The following is a 15,101-nucleotide window of genomic DNA, read 5'->3' as shown; positions in this document are numbered from 1 at the left end:
ACTATCTTTTCCTGCTTAAAGGAACCAGGGATCCTTGGAGAAATGGCAGATTTCAGGGCTAGAGCAGGAAAACTTCAAGAGCGACCTGGTGTATATTGTTAAACAATATAGAAGGAAGTTGCCAATGACTATTATACTGGGGCAAAAGACTCAGGAGTTGATCCAAGGAGAGTCCCAGTGGTCAAAGATAGAGCAATTTGAGCATCCGTCAGTAAGGATAATAGTTGCAATGGCCTGAAATTCCATATTAAAAAGAAATTAATTGGTCACACTGAGAAGATGATGGGGCACAAACTCATTATTTTAAAAACTGATAAATCCAGTGAAAGGATCTGTCATCTATCCTAACTTTCTTGTGCAAACTTACCAATCACCAATTAAGAGATAAGGAAAAGGTTCTCTTTTTTAAAAAGCAGTCCAGCTAATAAATGAAGACAGAATGACAGAACACACCTAAGCATTGATCATAAACAACTATGAACCTCACTAAACCAAACACTCTTTCCATGCTTCTAATGAAAGAACACAATCCCAGTCTGAAGTGTTTATGGGAAATACAGACAAACATGTTAAATGATACCACAGTTTTCCAAACTGTAGAGAATTCTACAGCTTATTTCAATGAAGAAATTGAAGGGGGGTGTTTTAGTTTGCCATAGGCTGCCAATGCAAAACACCAGAAATGGATTAGCTTTTATAATGGGAATTTATTAGGGTAAACTCTTATAGTTCCAAGACTGTGAAATGGCAAAATCAAGGCACAATGAGAGATGTTGTCTCATCAAAGGTTGACTGCTCGCCATTCTGGACTCCTGCCATGTGGCAAGGCAAAATGGAAGCCAGTCTCTGCTTTCTCCTCCAGGCTTACTTTCTTCCTAAGCTCAGCTGTGGAATATTAGGCCTATGACTTGTCTCTCCCCAGGCCTCATCTCTTCACCTTCAGGCTGCTATGCTGGTTCCAGCCTCCGTCCTCTCTCTCAGCCTCACAGGGTTTCTCTGTCTTTCTGTGTCTGTTAGTGACCTGGGAGTCCTCACATGACAGGGTAAAAATGGCAGCTCTGCTCTTCTCGCCTCCATTTATACAGGACTCTGGGTAGAGGATTAAGACCCACTCTGGATCCCACAATCTATTCAAAGGCCCTTGACTAAAGCAATCTAATCAAAGGTCCCTTAACTGAATCTAACCAAAAGGTCTCACATATAACAGGTTTACACATACAGGAATGGGTTAACTTGATAATTTTCTGAGTCCACAGAAGACTCAAACCAGGAAAGGTGGGTAAAAAGGTAGAGTAACGTTAAGAGACATATCAACCCATCATAATATAGAGACCTTATTTGGATCTTTACCCAAATAAACTGTATAAACAAGCATTTCCAAGAAAACTGGAAATTTGAACACTGAAAGTCTATTTGGTGATATTAATGAATTATTGTTACTAATCAACTGTATTCGTCAGCCAAAGGGTTGCTGATGCAAAATACCAGAAATCTGTTGGCTTTTATAAAGGGTATTTATTTGGGGTAGAATCTTACAGTTACCAGGTCATAAAGTGTAAATCACTTCCCTCACCAAAGTTTGTGGCCACGTGTTGGAGTAATATGACTGCAGACATCTGCAAGGGTTCAGCCTTCCTGGGTCCCTCTCTTCCCAGGGCTTGTTTTTCTCCAGGCTCAGGTCCTCTGCTCTCTTTCCACAAGGTCAACTGTAGAGTATCAGGCAAATGGCTAGTCTCTCTTCCCAGGGCCTCTGCTGTGTCCAATTGAGCCTTCTCTCCTTCCTCACATATCTGCTTCTCTGTGTTTACTTCCTAGGCTCTAGGATCAAAACTCCAAACTTCTTTCTCTATGGTGCAGTTTCTCTGTGAGTCCCTGCCCACCAAGGGGGTGCGGATTCAATAGCCTACCAATGTGGCCCAGTCAAGTAAAAGTGAAACTTCTTAATCCAATATAATTTAATATGCCCAGAGGAAAAGACCAGTTCACAAACATAATCCAAATATATCTATTTTTGGAACTCATAAATAATATCAAAGTGCTACACTTCACCCTCTGAATTCCAAAAAGACATTACAATATATTTTTTTAAAAAAACCTTTGTCAGTACAGTGCTAAATACGGAATCATATCACAATCAGTTTAAAGAAATACAGTTTGTCTTGAGACAAAGTCTCATTGGACTGTAGACCTCTGAAACTTACAAAACAATTTATCTGCTTTCAATACACAAATGGACAAACAAAGCAAAAACATGTTCATTACCATAAGGAGAAATTGAGAAGGAAATATGAGTCATGGGTCCTCTATAGTTCAGTAAACCTGCAGGGTATACTTCATTAGATGTTAAAGTCTGGGAGTCATTCTTAACATGATGGTTTCTTCTCCCTGGGACCTTATGGACACCCACTCTTTCCACAGCCTTGCCCAATCAATGGTCATTTTCTTGGTTCCACCCTCATCAAGCACCTGGGTGGCAACCAGGCTCCAGACCTCACCCTCTAAGAGCATTAGGGTGATTGCCACACTTTACCCAATCTTTGGGTTAGAGTCTTAAACCCCCCACCCCAGTATAGTGAAGTGAAGACAATATCCTCCCTAACCTTTGTCGTATAGGCTCAACCCTCCCAGAGCAACAAGTTGGTGACCTGGCCCTCCCTAATCCATGGGGGACAGGTCCATCCTTCTCAGATCTATGGGGTGCTGACCTTAACCTCCCTAATCCTTGGGGAATGTGATCACCCTTTCTGTACCCTGGGGTGGCAAAACTCTCCCCAAATGTCAGGCAGGAACATCCACTCTCTTCAACTTCTGGGGCAAACTCACCCTCTCTGTACACGTGGGTGGGTTCCTCTCTTGACCCAAGGCGATGTCTTAATTCCAGATCTCAGTTTCCATGGTTTTCCTCTTAAAGCTGTTTCTCCTTCAATCTCTCCTTTCCATGTCCCTTTTATTCCAGGCTGACACCTACTTGTTCATACAGCTCTTTCAAAAAGTTTGTTGGTTTATTATGCAGGAAGCAGAGGTTCAAGCCATCAGACAGACTTTCCACAAGTCTTTCCTAGATAACTGCATCTTCAGTTCTGGTTTATAAGTTCCAAGTTTAGTTAAGTCCTCAACTGAGGCACTATCATCTGGGAGCTTGATCTCCAGAGGCTTGGAATTTCCAGACTCAGTTTCTGTTTCCTTTGTGCTCAACAGTTCAGCCCTCTGCTTATCTCTCTTGTCTAGCATTTTGCTATTGCTGCAAGGAAAAGCCAAGCCACATTCTCTGAGTTTACTTAGGAAAGTTCTTCAGCTAAATACCCAGTCTTGCCATTTTCAAATTCTGCCTTCCATAAAACACCAGGAGTTAATCTTGCTAAGTTCTCTGTATCTTTAAAACATGGATCGCCTTTCCTCCAGTTTCTAATAATAGTTTCATCATTTACTTCTAAGGCCTCATTAAAGTCTCTTTAGAATCCATATTATTATCAACAGTCTCTTCAAAGCACTGTAGATCTTTTCTATCAAGTATCTCACAATTCCTCCAAAAAATATCCCTTACCTATTTATAAAACGGTTCCAGCATTTTGGTAATTGCAAAAGCACTTCCCCACTATCTGGTATCAAACTCTGTATTAGTCAGCCAAAGGGATGCTGATGCAAAATACCAGAAATCTGTTGGCTTTTATAAAGGGTATTTATTTAGGGTAGTAACTTACAATTACCAGGCCATAAAGCATGGCCATGTGTTAGAGCAAGATGGCTGCTGACGTCTGCAAGAGTTCAGCCTTCCTGGGTTCTTCTCTTCCTGGGGCTTGTTTCTCTCTGGGCTCTGGTCCTCTGCTCTCTTTCCTCAAGGCCAGCTGCAGATTATCAGGCAAATGGCTAGTCTCTCTTCCCAGGGCCTCTGCTGTTCCAATTGAACCTTCTCTTCTTCCTCACATATCTGCTTCTCTATGTGTTTATTTCCTAGGCTCCGGGATCAAAACTCCAAACTTCTTTCTCTGTGGTGCAGTTTCTCTGTGAGTCCCTGCCCCCTTGGTGGGCATCCTACCAATGTGGCCCAATCAAGTAAAAGTAAAACCTCTGAATCCAATATAATCTAATATGCCCAGAGGAAAAGACCAGTTCACAAACATAATCCAAATATATCTATTTTTGGCATTCATAAATAATATCAAACTGTTACATTAATTGTTTCTAATTTATAATATTTTACATGATGCTAAGGTGATTATATTTTAAAAAGAACCATTCTATTTTAAAAATACATATGGAAAAACTTACAGATGAAATAATGTCTGCTATATGTTTCAAATAATATAGGAGAGAGGAAAGTATTTGGGGTGTAGGTGCTGCAAGATTGACCATGAGTTGGTAATTGTTAAACCTAGGCAAGAGGATGTGCAAACGCTCATTGAATGATACTGTCTAATTTTGTATATGTTTAAAATGTTCAAAGTAAACAAAATAAAATCACGGATTTTAGGCACATGGCATGAGAGGGACTGAGAAATACTTCCTTACTGTCAGGTCCTAGTGCCACAAACTGCTTAAAAATATTGGAATTGTAAAATTCACATTCATAACTTTCCTTGCGACATTCCACAGGCATCGTCAGCTGTGTGGGCATCAGCCTCACGCTCAGGTTGATGGGTTTGGAGAAGGCATGTGCTAAAGATCCAGTTACCTTGGCAACAGACTCTAGGTAGAGATTGGATTGCAGGAGGTTTCTGAGGGTGAGGTGACAGAGGGAGTGAGGGAAGCAAGACTGAGCAGCAGGAGGAATTGAGCCAGAATGCAGTTACAACAGAGACCTTGTCGATGGCACTGGAGCTTGAGTGGATCTTCAGTCATCCCCGCTGAAGCAAGGTGGCTAGGTCTATGGCCACTCATCAGTCATTAGTTGGGGCTGCCCTGGGAGAGAGGGCATACCTTGGGTGAAGCAGCTTCCTTAGACTGAAGGCAATGCCCAGAGAGGCCTCAGCTGTGGATGGCTGACACTGCAGATGGGGGACAGGTGCCTCCTGCCTGAAGGGACTCTGGGCAGTGCTCCATAGTGTCCAATACAGCATGTCACCACACCAGTCCTGCAAGCAAGGGTTATTCCCTGTGGATGAATTAGTCACAAGGGCATCAAATTTCTGACAGGACACCAAACCCATGTAAAGTGATGAAGGATTACATGCCATTCACACTCTATACCTATGTGACACTGGTGGTATCTTATATGTCAGTGAGCCTCAAGTTCCTGAGGTTCCTGAAAGTCACAATAGAGATCTTTAAAACATTTCAATAAAATTTTTAAGATGAAATATAGCATTTAAAATTTTTATTCTTATGGGGGAGTGGGGAATGGGGTATAAGGGAATCTCTTATGTTTTTAAATGTAACATTTTGTATGATCTATTAACTTTAAAAAAAGATAATTAAAAAATAAAATAAAATAATTTTTATTCTGTTATTTTCTTATTTTGAAATAAACTCAAACTACTTGCAAGAATAGTACCAGGAACTCCCATATATCCACTATCCAGATTCACTAATTATTAACATTTTTCATATTCACTTTATCATTTTCTTATATAGCCACTATAGAATGATCAACTCTAGGAAATTCCATATTGATACAAAACTGTTATCTAATCCACATTCTATATTCAAATTTCACCAGTTGTCCCAATAATGTCCTTAGTAACAATAGCTTTTCCACTAGCCCAGGATCCTATCCAAGACCCTGGACAGATAGATGTGAACATCAGGAGGCAGGTCCACCACAGTGATGATGTATGACCCCCTCTCAGGGTGTCCTGGCAGGTGGTTCAGGTGTCAATTACTCTCATTGTTGATAACATCAACTGAATCACTTGACTAAAGTGTTGGCCACCGGGCTTCCCCAATGTAAAGTTACTCTTTCCTCCTTTATAAATACTAAGTATTTTGTTGAGAGGTATTTTTAGACTATTTCCTTTTATTCACCAAACTTTAAATTATTTAATTAATTTATGCCTGTACGAACTTGTGGATTTCCATTTTATTCAGAGAGTTATACTCCATTATTACTAGTCAAATTGTTCCGGATTAGATCTGTGAAAGTCCCTAGAAATGAACTCCCGCGTCCTTTTAACAGAGATCCATCATTCGCTGAGTGCGTCCTTCCTTTCTGGCCCAAGATATTCCAATCTCATTTAGTATTTTCCTTGACTCAGCCCAGAATCAGCCATTTTTTCCAAAGAATCCTGGCTCCTTTTATTGGGGAATGGTATTTAGAAGCCGATATCTGGGTGCTAGGTGCACTTTTACTTAAAATGGCATTCACACAGTGTGACAATACTCGTTCTCATCAGAACGAGCCCCCTAGACGGGAGGCAATGTGGTATAGAGATAAAAAGAGTGGGCTTTGGATCCAAAGGGACTGAGTTCAAATCCTGGCCCCAGTGGACAAGTTGTGGGGCCTTGGGAAAGTCACTGGACCTCTCATAATTGTATCGCCTGTGTGGCACTTATCCCACAAGGTTGTTGTGTAAAGTTCTTAGGTTCACGGCTAGCACAGAGTAATTGTGCAGTAAATATTTGCTGAATGATGGATCCTCATGTTGATCAGAAGCTTCGATTGAAGAATGAAAACGCAGGGTGGGGAGACACTCCACATGCTTTTCAGAATAGGTATGAAAAAGTAAACATGTTAGAAATATTCATCCTCTTGTGGGGTTATTTTTCTTTAAGGATTGCCTACCAGAATTTCTGTGAGAATTTGATTGTGAGAAGCTGTAAGAAATCTCAGTGAAATGTCACATATTTGAGCCTAGGGAAAAGAAAGCTTTCTACTTGTTCATGCTCATGTTGTTTCCTTTTTTTCCATTAAAAAAAAAAGGTCAGAAAGGAACTCACACACACAGCAGCCTGGTGCCAAACCCAGACGTGACTTTGGGACTCGAAAAACATCAGATCATCACGGAGACTCCACGCCCATAACGAAGATGCCAGGAAATTGGAGAAGCAGGAGGAGGAGATTGAGGAGAACAAAGCCCTGCAATCATTGTTCTCCCTGGTGCTCTCACTAGTGGAAGTAAGAACTGCTGAAAGCAGCGTCTGCGAAAGATCTGAGGCAGAGTCGGGATTCCACGCTCTGAGCTTCTTTTTGATAACTACCGAAATTAAATCAGAAATTTGGCATTTCTATCTCAAATTCCTGATTTAATTTCTCCTAGTGCCAACTTTCCGAGAGCCTCACCAGTGAGGCTTATTTGATGCCTAGTGGACAAGAAATAAACACATTGGGAATATTCTAAATAATTTCGTTAGAGTCCCCTTGCTATTTTCACTCTGGTTTTCCTCATCTTCTAAGTCTGAAAAAGTAATTTCCGGTTTCCAGTAAGGCATTTCTTAAAAATCATGACTCTGTAGAATCATTTAGACATCGGAAGCACAAGGCAAGCAGTTTAACTGGAAAATGGAATGGATTTCCCATCAGGGTTCCCACAGCAAGTCACTGTGTTTTGTAAGCTGACACAATGAAGGGAGTTGTCACTAGATGATTCAGCTGGTCAGAATCGCAACTCCCTTTCTGGGGAGGAGATCTGAGGCATGGTGTTCATACGAGATCCCAGGGTAAGGAATGCTTACTCTGACTTCAGTTCTCCTGCATCAAGGCCAGTGAGGGGCTATGCACAGAGAGGCAGGAAAGGTCAACCCATCGCCTTATCCCCCACCCCACCTCAACTCCATCCTTAACTGCCCCACTTCTGTAAGGAGGTGCTTGGTAAAATTTCCTAGGGCGAAATCAATAGCAACCTGAGTTTTCAGATCGTTCAGTATCAGTGGGGAATTTGCCATGTTGGAATTTGCCTGACAGCCACAAAAACCTGTTTGAAGGAGAGAGGCCCGGTCACCGGGTCGGGGTTGAGGGTTAACTCATCAACTTGGAATGACTATTGCAGAAAGCTGGCATTACCTCTTCTTTAGGTTTCAGTCGAAGTCTCTGGGAGCACTAAAGTCACAGGAACAGCTAAACAAATGTACAGCAAGAAGCGCTTTCATTCAGTACTCTCTCACACACAAATACACACGCACAGTACATACACAGACTTGTCTGTCACCAGGGATCCCTGGAAAGTGGTGTCTAAAAATCAGCTCAGTGCCAACCACCTTTTTGTTCTTGTTTGAACTTCAACTCCCAAATGATAGACGTGCCCTGAGCTGAATTTTACCTGGCACGAAAGCAGGAGAGGGAAAGATTTCTACCTCTAACCTTTCTGAAAGATACCAAGCATATTTTCAAATAGGGTCACAAAGCCAAGAAAACCTTTTACAAATTGGACTAGGGTAAAGGAAATGAAAGTAGGCTTTATTATTTCTCTCCTAATCTAAATCTACAAAGAATTGAACTACTCTTTTTCTTTGAAAATTGGGCACATATCTTAATCTTATCTTAATTGTTGATGGTTCTATTTTGCTACAATGAAACCACATTTGTTGAACACTGGCCAAAGCCTTGATACCGTGCCACCCACCAGCATTCTAACAATTCAGTCCACACTGGTGGAATGTCTTACTGGAAAAACACCAGGCTCACCTTTTCAGCATTTATCCAATTAAAGTGAAACCCAAATTATGAATGTCTTGAAATTATGTTATTCAGAACTTCCAGATCAATAGCCCTTCAATCTGGTCATCATTTTTCATCAGAAATGATGTTGTGGGGAAGTGGACTTGACCCAATGGATAGGGCATCTGCCTACCACATGGGAGGTCTGCAGTTCAAACCCCGGGCCTCTGTGACCCGTGTGGAGCTGGCCCACATGTGGTGCTGATGCGAGTAAGGAGTGCCGTGCCACATAGGGGTGTCCCCTGTGCAGGGAAGCCCCACGCGCAAGGAGTGCGCCCCGTAAGGAGAGCCACCCAGGGCAAAAGAAAGCGCAGCCTGCCCAGGAGTGGAGACGCACACATGGAGAGCGACACAACAAGATGACGCAACAAAAAGAAACACAGATTCCCATGCCGCTATAAGGATAGACGCGGTCACAGAAGAACACATAGCAAATGGACAGAGAACAGACAACTGGGGAAGGGGGGGAGGGAAGGGAAATAAATACAAAAGAAATCTTTAAAAAAAAAAAGAAGAATGGATGCTGTGAAATTATGTAAACAATAAATCAAAAGTGTGAAGGAAAGAGCATGGGTGTGAGTCAGGGAGACCTGAGTAAGAGGAAACCAGACCGCGTCACTCACCAGCCCTGTGACTGTCCTGGACGCATAATCCTTGTGAGCCTCAGTTTCCTCACCTGTAAACAGCATCACACAGGGGAGCTGTAAAGTTCAGTTACCACCTGGGAGAGACTGAGACATTTCCACCCTGCACATTTTTGTATCGTCCCTTCTCCTGCTCCGCTCCGCCTTTCTCTCTATATACGGAAAATGGATAAATATTCCCCAGGCACCCTGCACAGTTTTGCTACTCTACCCTAAGGAGAGCTGGGAGCTGGGATGTAAGCCAGCAGTGAGAGAACTTTCACCTTTTCCCAGAGAGGAGATGGTCTCCCACAAGAGCGGGGGAGGGGTCAGGAGGCAGCTGTCCCTTCTTCTTACTTTGCAAAGATAGCCATCTGGTTGACCAGGGTCAAAATGCACAATTAATGCATTCATCAGTTTTCAATCTTCTAAAGTTTGCTATTGTTTTATTTTTATCTTTGGTTTTTCTTCTGGATTGAAAGTAAACTCCATGGGCTTTGGCAACCTTGTTTATGAAACTGGAAGGTTCGACCACCTGACATTTAGATTGATTCTGCCTTTGGCTATTTTGAGCAATGCTTGTAAAAACATTGGTGGACAATTACCTGTTACTGTTTTCAATTCTTTGGGTTTTATATCAAGGAGAGGAATTGCTAGTTCGGACAGTAATTCCATGTTTAACTTTCTGAGGAACTACAAAACTTTTCCACAGGGGCTGCACCATTTTACATTCCCATCAGTAATGCACAAGTGTTCCAATTTCTCCACATTCTTGCCAACACTTGTTTTATTTTTATTTTTTAAAAAATAATAACCATCCTAGTGGATTTAAACTGCTATCTCATTCTGGTTTTCGTTCGCATTTTCCTAAAGGGTAATGATGTTGAGGATATTTTCATGTGCTTATTGGCCATTTGTCTATCTTCTTTGGAGAAATGCCTACTAAGGCCTTGGCCCATTTTAAATTGGGTTGTTTGTCTTTTTGGTGTTAGGTTGTAGGAGTTCTTTAAATATTTCAAATAATAAAACTTTATCAGATGTAAAATTTGTAATTATTTTCTCTCATTCTGCAGGTTGTCTTTTTACTTTCTTGATAATGCCCTTTGATGCACAAATTTTAAAAATTTTGATGAAGTTCAGTTTATCTGTTCTTATGGTTTTAGCTCTTATATTTAGGTCATTCACCCAATTTGAATTAATTCTTGTATGTGGGGTTAGATAGGATTCCAATATCATTCTTTTGTATGTGGATATCCATTTGTCCAAGTACCATTCGTGGAGCACTATTCTTTCCCCATTGAAATGGTCTTGGCAGCCTTGCTGAAAATCAACTGGCCATAGATGTGACAGTTTGTTTCTGGACTCTGGAGTCTCATATCTATTCTATTGGCCTGTATGTCTATCCTTATGCCAGTACCACACTGTTTTGATTACTGTGGCTTTGTAGTAAGTTTTGAAATCAAGAAGTGTGATCTCTCCAAATTCATTCTTCTTTTTCAAGATTGCTTTGGCTGTACCCCGGGGAATTAGCCTTGAAGCGATATTCTGTGCAGCAAATGGCTAGGAGATCTAACCATTAGCAGCATAAAAGTAGCTGCTGTGTGAATAGCGAGTAAAACTGACAATTTCATATTAAAATTTCAGTTCTGTCTGACTTTTCATGAAGCATTTTAGCTTTACTTAAAAACAAATAAACTTAGAACCAAACATACATACACAATTTCCTTATTTAGTTGAACACAATTTAAGAAATCTTTATTGAAAGCCAACTAGATGCCTGACAAGAGGCCAACTGTTGTGTCCTTGAGGAAGAAAATCTAATACCTACTCTGTGAGCCACGGGTAGACAGCACAGGCTGACTGAGGTGCACGCTCATGGTCCACCGTGCTCCAGTCCCTCTCGCGATGGGGTATGTTCAAGCACCCAGTGGGGCTGACGGACAGGTCCAAAGGTGGAGGGGGCAGGCGTGTCATGGCAGGTGAATGGAAGAAGTGGTGAGTTCACCCACAGGAGCATGGCTGGGGTGGGGCAAGCCAGGGCTGGAAGCCCAGGGCCTTCCTGCCAGGGGGTCACCTTCTCAACCCATGGGGCTGACGGCCGTGGTGAGAGCTCAGGGACTGTGGTTCTGTGATGCAGTAAAAACTGTTTCTTCCAAAAGATTTGTCTATTGAGGGTGATTCCAGAGGTGATGAAGGAGAGAGAGGTGAGCTTTATAGAAAACTGTGAGAGCTCCAGTATTTTTAAACTTGTCAGGAAAGATAATAAAGAATCCAACGCATATGGTAGTGATGGAATACTAAAGAACAATGTGGTGGTTTGAAGCTGTATGTGTCTCAGAAAAACAGGTTCTTAAATTTAATCCACTCCTGTGAGGGAGAACCCATGGTAAGTAGGACCTTTTGATGACCCAACTTCCGTTAAGGTGTGGCCCACCTCCATCAAGATGGGTCTTAATCCTATTACTAGAGTCCTTATAAGTGGAATGAAATTCAGACAGAGAGAAAGAAAGCCACAGGAAACAAGAGCTGAAATGGAATCTGGAAAAAAGGAAGTGATCAGGAGACATTGCCATGTGCCTTGCCATGTGACAGAAGAATCAAGGATCACTGACATCCAGCTCCAGAAAGCCAGAGTCTACAGGGAGAAAGCACCGCCTTGATGATGCCTTGGTTTGGAGATTTTCCTGGCTTCAAAACTGTGAGCAAATAAATTCCCATTGTTTAAGCCCAACCATTTCCTGGTATATGCTAAGCAGTCCAGAGAACTAAAACAAGTAGCTCTCATGAATCACAAACAGACTGAGACATCTTTCCTGGGAGAGTGTGTTCATGAAAAAAAGTAAGTAATAATAAGTAGCGTTTATTGAGTGATTGCTAAAAACCAGGTGCTTTATGATTTACACATATCGATGCACCTCTGCTCATCACAACTCTGTGAGATAGGTCTATTAGTATCTGTCTCAGAAAGGCCTGCCCTGTAAGGTCCTCTCCCTCCTTCTTCCTCCCTGCTTAGTCGCCTTTCTTGAATTTATTACCATCTGATACACTATGTATTACTTGCTTATGTGTTGTTGTTTTTTCCTAGTAGAATGGAAGCTCTTTCAGTACAGGGATTTTTGTTTGCTATATCCTTAGCACTTAGAAAATACTGTAGGAACGCAATAACTATTGATTGAATGGATGAATGATAGAAACTAAGGTACAGACTGGTTACTAACTTGCCCAAACACAAACAGCCTGAGCAGTGACAGTAAATTGAGGGTCAACCTTTTAGCAAGATTGCAGGCTTATTCAGAGAGACGAGATGGAATTGAGGGGAGAGGGACTAGAGCACCAGCCTGATAAAGCAGGCTTAATTCATTCAATAAGTGTTTACTGAGCACCTACTATGGGCCAGGTATTGTTGCAGGAACTGGGGAAACAATAATGGACAAGGAAGAAAAGTTCCTGCACTCACCGGGGAGAGTAGGGAAGACAGACTGGGAGAAAAGGAAACAAACGAACATGGAATGATGTCAGGGATGATAAATTCTGTGATGATAATAGAACAGGGTCATGTGATGGTGAGTGATGGGGGGCAGGCAATGCCCATTAGGGGGGAGAGAGCCTCTTCAAGAAGGAGATGTATGAGCAGAAACCTATGGTGTGAAGTTCTTGGAGAAGATGATGGTGCTCAGTACAAGAAACACAGACAAGGCCAGGGGTGAGGGTCACAGAGTGGAATGAAACCCAGAAAAGTATCTGTGGAGATGGCAGCTCAGCACAGGACGTGAAGTTCATAGGCAAGGGAAAGCCCAGGCTGCTCTGCTGGCAAAGTCTCGCTAGGATCATCATCAAGTGGTTAAAGAAGTTGTCCAGGAAAGCACATTCTGGACTAAAACCAGGAGCCCAAACAGGGTTTAGGCGACCAGTTGAAGGGTAGAAGCAGAAAGGGCTAAAGAGAATGACAGGCAGGCAAGGGGAAGGGGCTCCACATTATAGAGGAATTACATCAGGTTGAGCCTGAAAGTGAAAATGGCACTATATTAGTCAGCCAAAGGAATGCTGATGCAAAATACCAGGAATTGGTTGGTTTTTATAAAGGGTTTTTATTTGAGGTAGGAGCTTATAGATACTAGGCCATAATGCATAAGTTACTTCCCTCACCAAAGTCTATTTTCATGTGTTGGAGCAAGATGGCTGCCGACATCTATGAGGGTTCAGGCTTCCTGGGTTCCTCCCTTCTAGGGTCTTGCTTCTCTCTGGGTTCAGGCTTCCTCTCTTCCTGGGGCTTGCTTCTGTTTCCTCTGTGAGCTTACCTCCCAGGGATCCAGCTTAAGGCTTCAGCATCAAACTCCAACATCAAAACTCCAACATCAAAACCCCTCAACTCTGTCTTTTGCCATGTCTTTTGTCTGAGTCGCCACCTGCCAAGGGGGTGGGGACTCAATGCTCTAATAACATGGCCCAATCAAAGTCCTAATCATAACTTAATTACACCCAGGTACAGACCAGATTACAAACATAATCCAATATTTTTAGAATTCATAATCATATCCAACTCCTATAGGCACTTTGCTTCCTCACTGTGTGCCCTTCTAGAGGGCCAGAGCAGTGATTCCTAAAGTTGGGGAACATAGGAATCATTTAGAGTGTTTGTAAAATTTGTAGATTACTGCGCCTCAAACTCAGAAATTCATATTATATTGAGGGTGGGTCTAGAAATCTGCATTTGTGATGCAAGTGTTCCTCAGACAGGCCATACCTTGAGAAATATGGGAGAAGATCCACTAATGGGCTTCAGAGAGTCCATGAAAGCCCAGTGTGTTTGCATCTATTTGGGGGGGTGGAGAGGGTAGAGGGTCCAAATCAATACAGGATCCTCAAAAACTTAAGAACCATTGATCTAGCCCTGTCCTCTAGCTTCTAGAATAAGAAATAGAGTCCCAGGAATGTAAGTGACTTGCCTGCGTCCACAAAGCTTGAAGAGAGGGCAGGGTTGAGATCTCACTCCAGACTTTTTCTTCTCCCTGCCATGCTGAGTGTAGGGGATGGAGGAGTGAAGAAGGAAGGGAATTTAAGGACTTGGGGGCAAAGTCAGCAAAAGAACACTCGCCCCATTTTGGCCCCAGGTGGAGTAGGTCAGTAGAGCGGAGGGTTAGAAGTCAGGTGCCTCCCCAAAGGACCCAGCTCTTTACCTGTACTGCCAGGCACCTGCCAGCCTGTCCCACCCACATCCAACTGACTGGCTAAACTTAACTGGTGTCTGTAGCAGTTTGATCTTGTTTATGATTTCCAAAAATAGATATTGGGTTAGTTTTTAAACTCATCTGTTCCTCTGGGCATATTAGATTGTATTAGATTCAGAGGTTTCACTTTTACTTGATTAAATTATGATTGGGGTTTTGATTTGGCCCGTCAGTAGGACATTAAGTCCGGCAGAGGACCCAGGAAGAGAGAGAACCTCATAGTCTACAGCTGACCTTGTGGAGAGAACAGAACAGCTGAGCCTGGAAAGAAACGAGCCCCAGGGAGAGAGACATTTAGGAAGAAGAGGAAGGCTGGACCCTGCTGCAGCGACCGGCAGCCATCTTGCTCCACCATGTGCCAACAGACTTTGGGGAGGGAAGTAACTTACGCTTTTATGGCCTGGTAACTGTAAGCTTCTACCCCAAATAAATGCCCTTTATAAAATCCAACAGATTTCTGGTACTTTGCATCGTGCACCCTGTAACGGACTAATACAGTGTCCAACACAAGAAAGCCAGTCCAACACCCTTTCTCTGCCTCTACTTGGTGAGCCTGAGACAGGTGGTCATCAGCTTTGGTTGGATTGATCCCCCGTAAATCCCCCAGCCTGACCAATGGCTCGTGATTGATCTCCAATCATTCCGGACTCTCTCCTCTTG

Source organism: Dasypus novemcinctus, chromosome 4 (genome assembly GCF_030445035.2).
Source record: "Dasypus novemcinctus isolate mDasNov1 chromosome 4, mDasNov1.1.hap2, whole genome shotgun sequence".
NCBI lineage: Eukaryota > Metazoa > Chordata > Mammalia > Cingulata > Dasypodidae > Dasypus > Dasypus novemcinctus.
The sequence above is the reverse complement of the archived record's forward strand: the minus strand, read 5'-3'. Positions refer to the sequence as shown.